Source organism: Amphiprion ocellaris, chromosome 3, assembly GCF_022539595.1.
Source record: "Amphiprion ocellaris isolate individual 3 ecotype Okinawa chromosome 3, ASM2253959v1, whole genome shotgun sequence".
Lineage (NCBI taxonomy): Eukaryota > Metazoa > Chordata > Actinopteri > Pomacentridae > Amphiprion > Amphiprion ocellaris.
The window spans coordinates 12344882-12361905 of NC_072768.1; the positions used below are offsets into that span (position 1 = coordinate 12344882).

At 37.7% G+C, this 17024-nt stretch overlaps 1 long non-coding RNA gene across 4 annotated transcripts; it reads right to left on the reverse strand.

Annotated features, from left to right (window-relative positions):
* Nucleotides 1-1522: 1522 nt before the first annotated feature.
* LOC129347892 (uncharacterized) lies at nucleotides 1523-9987 on the reverse strand. Of its 4 annotated transcripts, XR_008600214.1 has the most exons (5): nucleotides 9688-9947; nucleotides 8684-8784; nucleotides 6733-6833; nucleotides 4780-5124; nucleotides 1523-4678 (listed from the first exon to the last, which is right to left on the reverse strand). It is a non-coding gene; the product is annotated as an uncharacterized LOC129347892 (long non-coding RNA). The 4 variants fall into 4 exon arrangements; XR_008600211.1 differs by having other exon boundaries at nucleotides 1523-5124; nucleotides 9688-9953; XR_008600212.1 differs by lacking the exon at nucleotides 8684-8784 and having other exon boundaries at nucleotides 1523-5124; nucleotides 9688-9987.
* Between the last annotated feature and the right edge of the window lie 7037 nt (nucleotides 9988-17024).

Consider the following 17024-nt stretch of genomic DNA (forward strand, 5'->3'; position numbering starts at 1 on the left):
GACAGTCTGAGGGCTGAAATTTTCTAAGTCCCACAGTAGTTCTCTGTTAGATTGAACTTTCAGACAGTCCAAGGACTGAAATCTTCTAAGTTCCTGAGTAGTTCTCTGTTAGTTTGAACCTTCAGACAGTCTGAGGACTGAAATTTTAAAAGTTTCTCAGTACTTCTCTGTTAGTTTGAACTTTCTGGTTAACAGAAGCCTTAAAACTTGTGACCATGAGTCTTGATTTCACATTTAGACCATCCATCTGAGTTCTTCTCAGACCTTCACCTGTGGGTTTTTTAGAAATCCTCAACAAACTTTGATTCTCTTCACTGAACAGTAAAGTTTGTGGAGATCAGAAGGTAACATTAGTTTGATCAATGCCTTCAACTACTAGTAGACTTTATCTGGAAAGCAGTTTTCTGAAATGAGTTCTTAGTAAATCTGTCCACAATCAAACCAAGAACATAGAAAGAGGAAATGTTTGAAGAAACAACTTGATGTTTTCATTTCAGACTAGAAAACACTTTAAGACTTTATCTGTTTTTGCTCTTTTTGATCGTTTTATTGTCTCTTCTGTTTAATTTGATCTTCTAAAGTCTAACTGGTGTCTTTTCAAATGTTTTGTCTTTAGTTTGATTCTTCTTAAATGTTTAGTTTTGCTCTTTTCTCACCTTTTATTCTTTTCTAATGTCTGATTTGATTTCGAAATGTTTTGTCTTTTTAATGTTTAATTGTTTTTTCAAATGTTTTATCGGCTTGTTTGAAATTTTTTTTTCTTTCCCAATATTTAATTTTTCGATTAAATCTTTAAGGTTTTTCTTTTTAAATGTTTTACCACCTTTTAATGTTTAATTTTCTTTTTAAATGCTTCATTGTATTTTCTGTTTAATTCCTATTTGAAGTTTTATTGTCTTTAAGATTTAATTTTCTAATTAAACATTTAATTTTTTAATTAAATGTTTTGTCTTTTTAAAGGTTTAATAATCTAATTAAATGTTTTGTATTTTTTTAAATGTTTAATATTCTTCTTGTTTAATTGTATTTTTTAAATGTTTAATTATCGAAAATATTTTATCTGTAATTTTTAATATTTGTATTTTAAAAATTTTGTTTAATTTCATAATTACATGTATTGTATCTTGTTGAATTATCTAATTCAATATTTTGTCTGTTTAATATAATTTAATTGTATTTAATGTTTAACTATATTAAACAGACAAAATATTGAATTAGATAATTAAACAAGATACAATACATGTAATTATGAAATTAAACAAAATTTTTAAAATACAAATATTAAAAATTACAGATAAAATATTTTCGATAATTAAACATTTAAAAAATACTTTTTAATAATAAAACTTTTTAAAAGTTTTATTGTATTAATTTTTTTCCTTTGATTTAATTGCTTTTTGTTATGTAGTTTATTTCTTTAATCTTCTTTTTCTGTCAAGATTTTAACCCCAACCTTAAAAATGAAATAAACCCTTAAATCACAATGAAAATACTTCTGTTGTCACAATCATGAGTTAGTCAATTATTCAGTTTATCAATTCAACTTTATTTGTTTAGCACCTTTTACACAGATGACAAAACTAAACAAGCAAAGAGAAAAAAACTATGCTAAAACTATGATTAAAACTCAAAAACATTTAAAAAAAAAAAGATTTAACATGGTAATAAAATATGTTGTGTCCAGGGGATGGAGGGAGTTTATTGAAGTCTTCTTGGGCTCACATGGGAAATCATTTAAAATATAAACTTGATATTCAGTCTAAGGAAACTGCAGAGCGACAGAAGAACCAACAATATCTCCTGTTTTCTCCTTTAATGAGTCGACTCTTCTTGTGCTTTCAGACCAAAGAACTACAGACTCTTCACAACCTGCTCAAACTCTTGGTACAGGACCTCACCACACGGGTCAAGAAGGTTTCCGTCTCATTTCTACTCTGAAGCTCACCTTCTCCTGCTCAAACTGCTGACAAATGTTTCTGCTGCTCTAAAGTCTGGTCTCCAGAACTTCCTAAAAACTCTCAAAGTCTCTTCTGCTGCAGGTTGCTTTGTAGAACTGTTCCAGAAAACCTCACTAAACCACATGGAGGGGCCTCAAGATAGTCGTCCAAATGAAACCGTACAAAAACCAAACTAGCACAACCCAAACGCTAAAGTCTCCTGCAGCCTACCAGAGAACCTCTGAGAACAGAGAATCAGGACAGGAACTCTTACCTTCTGGACAACCAACGTTGGTTCACAAACAAGAATACAGAATGTGTCTGACCAAAAACCTCTAAAGACTCACTACAGCCAAGATAAAGACACAACTCAGCTGCACCAAATCCACTAATCACTGCACACATTAGCACCATGTGCTAACTGTGGCTAAAGAACCACATTTACCAAGACAACTATCCAGTACAAAGCCCTAAAACACACCAAGAAACACATTAAAGACGATTTTACTGCTGGAAGCTGCAAGCCAACGCCTAAAGAACAAACTAAACCAACAGAGCCAAACCCGGTTCTGTGGTGAAGAGAAGCAGAGGAAATGTTTCACTGCAGCCAAATAAAGCAGGAAGACACTGAGCTGCTCAGGTGTTCCTGATAACACCAAGCAGCCACCTGGACAGCCAATAGGAACACAGCTTACTGGAAGGCCAGAGGGCTGGCTTAGTGAAGGAAATTTAGTTTAAAGTTGAGGCACAAAGTTAACAAAGAAAGTTGAAAACCACCTTCTGATACCTGAAATCTCTGAGTTTTCACACAAAGAACACCTGAACATGTCAAACTGGTTCCATAGTAGAACCATCATTGTAAAAACGTCATAGTATGGTGTGTTGCTCAAAAAACATTATGACCCGGCTGTCTAGGGTCGCCGAGGAGCAACACAAAAACAGGACAAACGCTGGTTTCCAGGGGGTTAGATGGGTATTTATTTAAAAGAGTAAGTTTACAACAACACAACATGTGAGCAGAAAAATCACAGTCTGTCTTTAGTTCAGCTGAAAATATTAGTTTTTGTCTTTTTTATTGACCAAACTTTTCAGGAAGTAGATGAAGAATAATTAAAGCTCTCATGTAGAAGTCCAACTTATTTTGGATCCTTGTGGAGAGTTTAATCTTAGAGTTTGTACAGCTGTTGAGTTTTTAGAGTCACATGGATTGTTTTGACATTTAATAACCGAGTCCTGAAATAAAATTACAGTTGTGGATTTCTGTCATTTAGTCTGGACTAAACAAATAACAGCAGCATAAATCTCAAACGTCATTATGAGGAGTCTGGATTGAGGTTTCTCACTTGATAATGATCAAAACATGAAATTTAGGTTGGTTTAAAGGAATATTCCACCTTAAATCTTTGAATGTTGACCTAAAAGGTTGGTTTCAGGAAGTATTCCACCTACAAGGTCCTCAAACATCCACCTTAAAGGAACATTCCACCAAAAATCCTTGGACATGCACCTAAAATGTTGGTTTAACCGAGTATTCCATCCAAAATCCTCAAAGAGACCTGAGGGGCTGGTTAAAAGGAATATTCCACCTAAAACCTCAAATATAGACCCGAAAGGGTGGTTTAGAAAAAATCCTTCAATGTAGACCAAAAAAGTTAGTATGGAGGAATATTCCACCTGAAATGTAGACCTGAGAAGTTGGTTCGGAAGAATATACCATCCTAAACATCCTTAAATGTAGACTAAAAGACGGTTTGGAAGAAAATTCCACCTAAAATCCTCCAATGTAGACCTAAAAGGTGAGTTTAATGGTATATTCCACCTAAAATTCACTACTGTAGACCTTGGAGGTTGGTCTGATGGTATATTCCACCCAACATCCTTGAACATAAACTTAAAAAGTTCGTTCAAAGGAATATTCCACCTAAAATCCTTCAATGTAGACCAAAAAATCTTGGTGTAAAGGAGTATTCCACCTTAAATGTAGACCTAAAGGATGGTTTGGAGTAATATTCTACTCTAAAATCTTCCAATGTAGACCTAAAAGGTTGATCTGATGGTATATTCTACCCAACATCCTGGAACATTTACCTAAAAGGTTGGTTTAATGGTATATTCCCAGAAGAACCCTTGAACATCGGGCTTAATGGTATATTCCACCCAAAATACTTGTACATATACCAAGAAGTCAGTGTAAAGGAAATGTAGACCTAAAAGGATTGTTTAAAGGAATATTTAAACGATTATTTTCATTATTTAATAATCTGTTATCAGTCAGAACCCTGGCAAACTTATTTTCATCAGTTTTTTTAGTGGAAGTCACAAATAAAGGAGCTCTTGGTTTTTCCTGGCGTTACTGAGTCAAAAGCTGCTGTTTCAACACAGACACGTTCACATGCATCCACAAACCTCTCAGCACTCAAACACCCACAGACAGGAGGCCGGCTGGACCGAGGCTCGGCGGCGTCCTCAGACCCACGAGTCGGGGAGTCGCTGAACTTGTTGGTCCGGTTTGAAGGCCTCCGTGTGGTCCAGTAGAAGTCCACGTAGTCGGTGTTGGCTTTGAACCGCAGCGACTGGCCACCATCAGGTGGACCGGCTCGTCCTCGTAGGGCTCCTCCTGTAGCCTTGAGGGAACCACAGGAACATTCAGTAGCTGTTGGAGTTCTTCCTGTCAGGCTCGTGGTAGAACGGCTCTGAAGAATCTTGTACTTGTCTTATCTGGAACAATCTAACAGCCTAAACTGTTAACAGCGGTGTAAAGAAGCAAACACACAGGCATAGATTAGGACTCAAACTAGATTTATTTTAGAAAACAAATCAGCTTAGAGGCATTTGTTCACACATGTGGCTGAATAGGAGGCCGTCCAATCAGATTTGAGGTCTTCACTCTGTAGGTTGGTTGTTTGGTGAGACTCTTGGACCTCCATCAGCTGACGTGGATGTTTGATGGTCTTCTTCTCTAGTGCCAGATGATTCATCCATGAATTCAGCAGCTACAGACTGAAATGAAGCTCATGCTGCCGTTATTGAATTCCTGTTCCAGATCAAATGTTCAGAGCTCACCTTGAATGCAGCCGTCTGCTGTCTGATAGTTTTTCTCATTGTAGTCTTCAATAAAGTCTTTTTCCTCATGTCAGGATGTGGTGAGACTCTTTCTCAGTCTCTGCAGACGTCCCTCATTGTGCATCTCCAGAGAAGAAACAGAAAAACTGGTCACTGCTTCAGCATCACAAACGCTCTCCAGCATTGAGAGTGTTTTAGGAATTCATTCATTGTGTTGTGAACTTTGAAGGAGCAGAAACTTTACAGCTGCCAAAGATATGAGCTCCAATTCTGGATGTTTTAGGAAATGAAGTTCATCAAATGAACACTTGATTATTGCTGATAACGCTCATTAAATTACTGAAGAAATCCAACATAAAAACCTGTAAACTCTCAGGCAGCTTTTGTTAAAGTTTGTCTATAATTCTATCATCATGTTCTGGAACCAGGACTCTGCAGAAGTTCCTTCAATCAGATACTTGTGTGTTTCTATTTAAGGCCTCAGGTTTGAACGTACAGCAGAGGATTAGAAAGGAGTGATTTTAATATTTAAATCAGTCCAGTAAATGTTTGGCGTGAAAATTATTAAAATTTTGATTTAGATAGATTTGTGTCAAATAATATTGTAGAGTCTCACTTAAATATATCCAAATGAGTTCAGTGTATTTACATTTTATAGAATATTTGATTTCTTAATCTCAATACTGTAGGGTCTGACCCTAAATATTATAATAATGATGTCAATTTAAATAATATTTTAGTGCAGAGTCATAAACTTTAATCAGCTAAACTTACATAATAAATATCACTGTACAATCTTAACCTGAACATTCATATTATTGAGGTAAATTTACATAAATCATGATATTCTAGAGTCTTAACTGGAATATTTCTAACATTAATCTTTTTGTATTGTGCTGATAAACAACAATAACCCGACTTTCAGATAATATTTGTTGTCTGTGATTGTGAGACTAAATTCCTCCACATTCTGGAACTGGACTGCATTTCCCAAAATGGAAACATGGACAGAATTTAACACTCATGTATCCATGGCAACGCTAAAGTTTCTGCTTCTTACCAAAGTTCACAACACAAGTAAAGATTTTAATGTAAAACTTCAGGGATGACTGCTAACCATAAGTATTCTGATCAATACTTCATGATCAATATCAGGACAGATGTTACAACTCCAGCTGTTGCATTAGACTGCAGTTATTCACAGAGAAATTAAAACATCACATTCCTCATAAAAACTAGATGGGACTTTTATTAAATAAAGTGTTGGTGAATAAACAGTGTAAAAAGTGCAAAGCAGCTCCATTAAATCAGGAGATGTGAGACTTCCACAGCATGGATCACCATCTGCTGTGTTGATTCATAGCTGAATGTCAGAATGAACTGAGCTAGAAAAGCTGCTTTGAGCTGCAACATTACGGTCTGACAATCCAACACCATCACAGTTTTCATCTGGTTGTTTTGCTCCAACATGCTGTGAAGTTCAGTTTTTACCTGAATCAATACAGAGATTCTATTTCCAACCAAGACTGGAATAAAAATTAGAATGTTATGAGGTTATTAATGCAACTAAATCCTTTCAGATGGAAGGATTTACTTCTAAGTTCTAATTCAAGTTTCAGTTGGAGCACATTGCATTCACAAAGAAAAACAGCGAAACCTTCATAGCAACATTTAATAAACCTAAAGCTTCCCTGTTGGCTCATTGGTGGAGTTTGTTACTGAGCATCTGAACCTTAAATCCAGTGAGACGACCATCTTCAGTCGAGGCCAGTCAGAGAACTTCAAGACCTTCCATCAGCTGGACCAGATGTGGCATCATCTCCCTCTGAACATCTGGATGACAGGAGAAAAGACAGAAATCAAACACAGATCACAGAAATACAATTTATTCACTTTCATCATTTTATAAAAGTAGCATGAACTTTATTAAAACTTGACAACATCAGTAATGAAAGTAAATGTTTTTATCTCGTGTTGAAGCTAAATTTAAAGTCAATTTTAATGACAGTTTATCCTGAGAGGAGTGAGAATGGAGCTTTTCTTTCCTTTTTAGAATATTCCCTCAAAATATTCTGTTTATTATTGGCTTTAGAAGCATTTTTCTTTACTTATTTATTTTTAGATACCTCAGACTGATACACTTTGCTGGTTTGCAGATAATTTCATGTACAATGACAATAAAGATCTTCTATTATAACATATTTTGCTAAAACAAGAACTGCAAACCTTCTCAACCATCTCTCAGGCTGCAAAATTCCAACTGCGACCAAGAATTATCTGATGTAGTTATTATTATAATCTTTACTGAACCAGCCCTGGAATTAATAAAAATCTGTATATGGATATGATTTTCTCTGATGGGACCACTATGGAAGCCGTAGTAACAATTAACTATCCTTTGAAGGGAAAGATTAGGTCTTCTTCAGGTGGATAAAAAAAATGCTCTCCCTTAAAAAAAAAAAAAAAATGCATACAATAAAGTAAATCTCTTCTGCACTGCACACATACTACACTTTTGTATAACTCTGGATGTCAGAGTAAAGGCAGACAGATCCACCGATCAGCCACAACATTCTGACCACTGACAGCTGAAGAGAACAACATCCATCATCTTGTTCTAATGCAACGTTCTGCTGGGAAACCTTGACGTTCATGTGGATGTTTGACATGTACCACCACCTAAACACTGCAGGACAAACAACCCCCTAGTCTCCATGGCAACAGCAGTCCTTGATGCCAGCTGCCACCCTCAGCAGGACAAACTAAAACTGCTCAGGAGTGGTCCGAGGAACACGACAGAGCTAAGCTGTTCACCTGGGTTCCACACTCCCCACATCCAGATCTGATTGAGCATCTGTGGGATGGTCCAGGATCAGCCTGGTCTAGGTAGGACCCACCCTGCAACCCACAGGATCCACAGAATCCACAGGACATCCCCAGAGGTTCTGATGAACCACTGGGTCAGAGGAGTTTTAGCAGCATAAAGGGACCAACACAGTATTAGTCAGGTGGTCAGAATGTTATACTGTTATATTGTCATGCTGATTATATGATCAGTAAATGTTACCATCAATTATAACGTCCACATTGATCAGGAAAAAAAACAACTATCAGTTCATTCAGAAACTGTGGGGTTAAACCTAAAAACACAGACCTCAACAGCAGTTTGTTTCAAAGCAGAACACCAGCTGGTTTTCACTAAAGAAGCTTTCAGAGCAACAATTAAATGACAGTTTTGTTCTCATTAAGTTCAGAGTCAGCCAAAATAATGTACACACATCAGGAAAAGAAAAACTTTTATAAATATTTCATTTGTATAAGTACTTCTATACATATAGATTCCTCTTTCTAAGTTTGATCAAATCACGATAACTCTGTGTCCTGTTGTACGATGTTTTCCCAACAGATGGCGCTACCCTCATGAATGGAGCATCAACAAGTGACGTCTACAACACAACAGAAATGTCTGGAAGCCAGTGGCCACCACTTTGAGCACCTCTTGTAATTGTAGAGGCCAAAGATAACTTTTATTAATCTCGTGATGTCTGAATAAATTTGGTATTGAAATATTTATGCAAGTTTTTCTTTTCCTGATGTGTGTAAACATTATTTTGGCTGACTCTGTATAATGGGTTTCTGACAGGTCACCAGGCAACATCTTTTTATAATAATGACAAACATACCTGCATTCTACAGGAGTGATTTTCCTCATGTGCAGGTAAAGATGTGTGAGGAGCTTAGAGATGACAGGAGCAGGAGTCATCCTCACTAATTCAGCTTCCACCTAGAAACAGAAAGACCACAAACAAACACACTGATATACTCTCAAACGTTCAACCTCACAGCCTCAAAATATCTGTTTAGGAAGTGTTGTGTTTCTAAATTCTGCTGAAAGCATTGACAGACATTCTCTTACAAGGTTGTGTAAAAAGCAGCCTGTCCTCTGAGCTACTGAGAAATTTTCCTGAACAAAGTTTCTACGTGTAAATCAGCTCAACAAAAACTAAAGCCTCAGTCAGAGATAACAGGTATCGCAAATTATAAAGAACTTTCTTTGTTAACTCAGACTTTCTGCTTCAACCTCACATAAAAAGGGGAGTTTAACTCATCAGGTGACTGAAAATGAACGGCTTGTGCAGTTCTAGATCCAAAAGTAGGATGTTTCAACTCATGTTTTACTACAAATACATGCAGTAATAAATAAATACAATGGCTGGTTGTTAGTTTATTCACTATTAATGTCATTTTATATACTGGATTGAACTTGAGCAGTGGAAGAGAGAAGGAATTTAATGAAATTATGGAGATTCAGAGAGGTAATGTTGCGCAATGTTAAGTTAAGCGCGGTTTAATTCAAACCAGCTGAATGTTAAACTTCAGTGCAGCTCAACGGGTTTCAGTTAACCTTAAAGTAAAATAACTTTTTTAAAAGCTAAAATACACAGCAGAGAAATACAGGTTGAGAAGGTCATTCTAATAATGACGGACAGCTGCTGCAGCAACTAACACAGGTGTTCAGCGGTAAGTTAGCCACCTGTGTTAATTAGCCCGCTAGCTAACTTAGCCGCTTAGCTAGCTAACGCGTCCGGACCAACTGCTCAAACACGACAAAACACAACTCTTCACAAGTCGCTGACTTAACGTACAACAAAACAACGCTACAGGTTAGAAGTATTTATCTTCTTACCGTGTTTTACTCCAAAAACAAGATCAACAGCAGCCAGAGATGCTACCAGACGTGCCGACCATAGATATACATAGACTAGATACGCTAGCGCGCTGTCTTCTATATTATCTATGGTCTGACCAATCACTGCTCTCTGGCTCCGCCCTCTGAGAATCTTGTTGTCGTTTGGCTCCACACTTGCTGATGACCACTTCCGGTCTCAGAAAATGAAAAAACGGACCTTTTTTCGTTTCTGTCTCTTACTGATTTACTTTCTTGTTATTCTAAATATAAAACGAAAATCAAAGCATTTAAAAAAAATCCTATATCCCTTTTTGATCATGAAAAGGAAAAACGCCTTGTATTTCAATTTTATTTTTTGTATTTTAAAACGAAAATCAAATCACCACTCGTTTTTTGTTTTTCAGTACCCGTTTCAGAACGGAAAATCCAATTACCAGATCCGCACACGGACCGAAATGGCAAGTTACATTTCTGTGGATTTTGAACATTTTTTTAAAAGCAGCAATGTATGACAAATTGTTGTCAAAGGGAAAATAATTTAATTTAATGCAAAAGAAAAAAAATTAGAAATGGCCTCTCTGTAAAGTTAATATTCGTATCTGACTAAATCCAATCACCAGACTAAGAGCACTGTGTGAAAGGACATTTTGTTCAGTTTCCACTGTTGCTAATCATTCCCTTTTTGGTTTAAAAAATGCCTAACATTTTACAATATTTAACCATTTCCCCCTATTATTTGGAAAAAATAGTACACTACTGGCTGAATTTGGTTGTGTTTTTACTATACTTTATATGTGTGAGTGCAGGAACAAAGTCATTTCATACACTGTATCAAAGTTGCCAGGAATTCCGTCTGTACAAGAAACAGAGTTCAATGTTTGTACCTCAGAAGAAGTTAGTCAGAAGAGATCCGTTTACATTACAACAAATGTAATTCAAACCTCACATTTTCTCGTAAATACATGCCCACGGGCAGGAAAAACACCTTTTTGACAGAGCCTTATTATATAAATGTGTATGTTCAGGTTTTTTTCTGCCTGTATTACTGGAATAAATAAACTGTCAGGATCATTATTACCCTGCAGTGAATCTTGTGTCTAATGACAGTGCTGCTGTAGTATGTTTCTGCACTAGGGGCTCCCAGTAATGTTTAATGACAGCATGTGAGTTACCGGCATAAGATGAGATGAGAGAAAACATTTAGTGCACGCTTGGGTCACTCGTCTGCATCCAGCCTGATGGAGCAGGCTGCTGATTGTAAATACTTCAGCCATGTCTCACTGAAATGTGAGCCGAGTCTTTGTGGCTTTGTCATTGGTAGAGAGTGAGATGACATGCCTTCCAGTCAGCCGTTACAGTGAAGATCTGAGGCATCTCACATAACAGAGTCACAGCTGGTAAGGTGGGATCAGTTCTGCGGGATCAAGGTATTCCAGCAGACTTATGTTGGGATGATGATGGATGATCTGTTCACACAGACAAATAAGGTGTGCTGTCAGAAATCCTGTGCTCCTTATTTGTAACTAAAAACCGAGTCCCTCGAGATGTCTTTAAAGCAGTGTTTGACTCAGTGATGCGTCAGGAGGCCAAACTGGAATTACGCACAACTGTTCAAACGTATACTCACCTCAGTATGGATGTTACTGTAAGTGAGCAGCGAGGAGTGAGGTACTATAGTGATGCTTAAAACAGTAATTTAACACTAAGAGGCAGCTTGATATATACACATTTCTATATTATATGGTGACTTTTTCCAAATTTAAACTTTACATTTTCATTATTTTTTTTGCAACGCTGGATCTCTGCTGGAAGTGAATCCTGATATTGATAGTCTTTTGAGATGCTGAGCTTATTGCGTGTTACTATGTTTTTTTCTGTATACTTAAGAATGAAAGTTTGGTCAGAGAAGTTGCTATCCAGTATATTTAGTTTGTTTTCCTTTGCAATGGCGTCACCTAGTGGTCATATCCAAGCATCTCCATTAACAGTAGGAGTTGATGGAACCAAAAAGACATTTATTACACGAAAATTAAAACACACACACACACACACACACACACACACACACACACACACACACACACACACACACACACACACACACACACACACACACACACACACACACACACACACAGAGAGAGAGAGAGAGAGAGAGAGAGAGAGTGCATAACTTTAAATATGCAAAAGTAAAAAAAAATTAAAACATTTCAAATGTACAATGAACAAAAAATTGCAAATATAACAAACATGTAGAGAAACAAACTAAATAAAATTCATTTGAGTGCATTCAGTGATAAATTGTGCAGCAGAAAAAGTATTTAGACTATAAATAGATCATAAACATGAATATTGATACAATCTGCAAGAGGTCGTGCAAAACAAACCAAGTTTTTAATGTCATATATTCACAACAGCATATGCCACATGAAGATGATATGAATTCTTATTTAGTTTTATGCAATAATTGTACTGCTTATTAGGTAGTGCATCTAATATTACAGCTCGCTTTGTGAGTATCAAATGTTAGCAGTGTTGACTCCAGTGATCCATAGTTGCATCCTATTTTCCTTGATGCATCTGATGCTGTGTGCTGAGGGAACAGAGCGGTTAGAGGATCTGACGGCAGAGGCTGCGTAGCTCTGGAGACGGACCTGAGGGCATTAATCATGAATGCCAGCCTTCTCACTTTATCTGTGTGATCATCAGGCCATACTTTAGTGTGATGATCACTCTCTGGAAATGAGCTCCTGGAGGCTGCTTCTATTATTCATACCTACAAGAGCACAGTACGCCCCCTATTCTCGGAAGTGAGATTTAATGAGAGGGGGTACGTGGGGGGTAATATTTAGGATCTGTGGTCTCGATATGTCGCCGAGTGGAGGGTCTGTGTCAGTCCTCTGCTTCATCTTCAGAGGAGATGTTGCTCATTCAGATCCCCAGGACCATCACCACTCCTGTTTGAGGTGAATTCTGTCAGTTGATTGACTGATCTTCTCATTGAAGGTGTGTTTTGCAGCCAGAAGAACAACTGTGGATCTGACCAAAGCCAGCTTATGTTGCAGTTTTGGCACCAGGCAACATTATTATTCTTAATGGTATGTGCATCCTCATTTATATTCATAATGATTATCATATGCCATTTTAGAGGCCAATTGAAGGTTCTAATCAAGAAAAAACTGGTTCTCAGATTGTTTGAGGTGACTGTTGAAAGTGTCATACATCCAAATATTCCCACAGGTAAAATGCTTTGTCATATGTGTAGGTGCATCTTTTGGAAGACATCCAGGTCCACACAAAATATACATGCACCCAAAAGATTTCCCAGAATCCCAAAGTCCCATATGCACCAGACTAAAATGTGTCTTGTTTGTTATTTTAAAGAGTAGTTTGCATCTTACGGAGAGATCAAAAAACCCACGAGAGTCAGTTCTGCCATAAGACTAAGTAGAGGTAATTAGCTGGCAATATGTGGATGGTGTTGGTGTCTACATGATGCCTCACTCACGTAATTAGTCTCTGAGGTGCTAATGGTCCACTCCTTGGAAAAAAAAGCAGATAAATGGAGCTATGAAAACAAAGCACATACTGGACCAGTGACAGGTGGTAATGTTATGAGAATACACTTTGCAAGTGGAACCTTTCTGAATGGAATCATTTATTTTGCCACCATATATCTGAACAGCTATCATTCGTGTGTTAATTCACTTAGATTGAATGTTTAATTATCTCATTTATGAGTCTCATCATTTCTGCTGTGAGCGTGTACTGTGAGGCAGGCATTTATCATCCATATAACAGCCTCCTTGGCAACTACTTATGCACACTGTAGCTTTTACATTAGGTTCATTCTTTTCACATGCTATTCACCACTGGCTGTTCTTTGAAATATCAAAAAGCCTGGTATTTAAAGAAAGATTCAATATTGATGCTGCTGGTAAAACCCACACTAATGGCAATGGTACTCTTTGAACATTGTTCTTTCTCTTAAAAGGGCTGAGGATAACCTATTGGAGACGGCAAAATCAATTTCACTGCACTGAATTGCAGAGGCCCCAACCATCTCTATCAGTGATCAATGTACTTGGTGGTCATTTGGCTCCGGAGACCAGAATGTTCCCACTGCAATATCAGCAAGTAAACAACAGCCTCCCTTATGCACTGATTTATCCAATCAAGTAAATGATGCATTTATTGTTTTGCTCAAAACAAATGACAAAAGATAAAATGCCACATTTCTGTAGTGAAACCAAAGCTGAGACAAAGACTGACCACACCTCCCCAGCGTTTCTACAAACTGCAGATAGAGGGTTGATTGGCATCCCCTGTGAAAAGGCAGCTATGGGTTGCGGTGGCTATTTCATCATTTGTATAACCTGCTCTTCTAATAATTGAGCATGAGATATTTTGGGTTCGCAGGTCTCTTAATTAAAGGTGCTCAGTTCTGTGACAGATGAGATCATTATCTCTGCAGAGTGTGAATGAAGCAGCTGCAGTTCATAATAACATAATGAGTCCACTCCTGGCTTCATGGGGATCGGATCAAACCAGTGTGACAGTCTCATGGAAAAGTTACAGAATGTTCTGAACATGCTGTTCTTTCTAGCATAAATCCTGCTGTTTGAAGAAAAACGGCACATTTTCTAAGATATCTTTGTTGTTATTTCATGCTCACTCCAGTATCAAACATTCAAAACTCTGCATTTAATAACAGAGCAGCTAATCCCTGAGGTTATAATCTGCCAATGACAAATCATACTTGGTCACAACATATAATTATGCAATATTTGTGTTGGTTGTAACTGCATTTTAACATTGCGGTATTAGAAAACAGATCCAGTGTTAATACAAGCATGTTGCATTCCAAAAGATTTGACTGATGCTTCACAGGTTGAGGAAGGTTTTTAAAGAGTCTGTGGCATTAATGCTGCAACCAATCTTCTATTTATTCCCTACCTGTACTGACTGATTGTAATTAGCCCTTTTTGTAGCATGAAACGTGACATGACGCACTTCTCTCTTAGACATTTTTACACCCTTATTTGCTGAAAAGTGACTTTACATACACAACATCTGCCTCTTTCTGAGAGATCATGAATACGGCACAGCAGAGTGAAGCCTTACCACCTTGGCTGTGATTCAAGCTCACCCTCTTGTCATTTCACTCTCAGCTGGAGCTCAAATCAAGGCCAATTTACAATAAAAGAGTAGCTAGAGAGAATGAAGGCCTATTTATTATTCCTTCCGGCTTTTTGCAACTGGAACCATGGACCTGTCCTCCTCCCTCCCTTTTTTCTCTCCCACTCGCGTTTGAATGCTCTTTACAAAAGGCTTGCGTCTCTGCTGCTCCAGTAATGATTAGTCTTTGTAGTTTTGCCCACACATACTGTAGTCTGGAAAAAAAAACTCAGACATTAATCAGTTTTGCAAAGCGTAACCCCTGTGAACCTTTAATATGGAAAGCAATACGAGTCCTTGTCTGCAGTAATATTGGTCTGTAATGTTACCAAGTAAACCTGGAACCGCTTATTTGATCATAATTGAATAAATGATAGTCTAATTCATTGTCACTTACGAGCTATTCAGGCACTTGCTTATTTTTTCAGCACTCGTGACTTTCCTTTTTTTTTCAGTTCCCAAACCACCAGTAATGGAGCACATTCCTTATTTGAATCACAGCTATTTCAGGTATTTTTAAAATAGGCAAAATATGCAAAGTATGCTGCAAGAAACATTATTTTTAGAGCATGTGCTTGTAGCTCCTCATGACCTCACATTTTTGTAACAACACACCTACATCTGCAGATTCTTTCTCTCTCTTTTTTTTTGGAGATCACATTTATATCCCCTGCCCTTTGTTTTCTGCGCAATTTCCCGGCACATCACATGTTGGCAGCCTTATCATCGCACAATGTGACTGAGTCAAACTCGATGAGAAAGGTGCCTTTTTGTTGATGCAGCTCTTCCTATCATTCATAACAACTTCCGTTTTCAGGGCGATGTGTGCCAGCTGTCGTTGGACATGGACGCTGTCAGGTCGTCTGTGCACGTGAGTCCAGACCATTAGCCTTGCCCTGGGAGATGGGATCTGGGGCAGCAACGCTGAAACAATGCAGTGTGGGTAATCGACCCAATCAGACCCTTTAGTCTAGAAAAAGGAGACACGTGACTTTGCTGTGTAATTCAGAGAAACATGTGTCAAAATGGGAGTGGATCTCCACCATTTTTTAATCTCCTTAACTCCCTGACAGATTGTTTTCCAGGTCACAGCACTCCCACAAACTTCGGTCTACACCCTCTGTGAAGAAGATTTTCTTATGGACGTAAACTGACACACACACACACACACACACAAAAGTGTGTGGCATGTGGTAAGGTAGTGGTTTCACAAAAATGTAAAAACTGAAATGAAAGAGTCGACAAAGCAGAATTACTCGGCAGTTTTCAAGAACATGTCATTTCTCAGAACTCAAAGGAGGAACTCAAGTCAATTGCTTTTCACCTACAGATGGCAGTGTTCTGTCTAAGATTTGGAGTTGTAAAATGTTTCTGACTTAAAGTTGGCAGGAACAGTGTTTCCTTTTGCCACTGTAGGTAGAGTTTCTTCAAGGCCAAGCTCAGAGTTCAGCTGAGTTAACCGCCTATATTATGGCTATACAAGGCAGAAAAAACATGTCGTTTTCTCCAGTAGTACTTATTGCCTTTTCCTGAAACAATCTGTAAAAGTTTCCCATTTGATTTTTTTTACATGTGCAAAGACATTCTGTGTTGTACAGGCAGGTTATGTAGGTGCATATAACTGAGCTATGTTCTGGGTTTTGTACAGGCATGTGAAAGTACCTCGGTGGCGACACTTCCTGAGAAACGTGAAGTGATACTGAGCTGGTATATTTCACTCCACTCCTGTAAAAGCAGCAATTTCACTTTGTAAAGCAGAACTGAGGCACTTAGAATGACACCCTGCCTTACAAACAATAAATCTTATTATTCCCTCAGGAAGTGAGCTGCCTTTGAGTGCTCCCTGTCGACTCGCCCTGTAATTGGTCCAACTGTGATATAAATCAGATAGCACGATTTTTTTTGTAGTTCTTTGATGCATAATTGACTGCTTTAGATGTTGGGTGAGGTTTGAAACTGGCTAGATTCTTTCTGCTGACACAGATGGCTTCTGTCTCAGCCTTTAAAACAAGCTTTTTGGGTTATTGTAAAGCGGCAATGAATATTTTTACTCAACATAAAGGTGAGCGAACAAAGAAATATGTGGGCTTTAATCATGACTAAGTCAATGTGGGAAATGTTTCTGACATCAGCAGAAAATCACAAACAATCTGTAG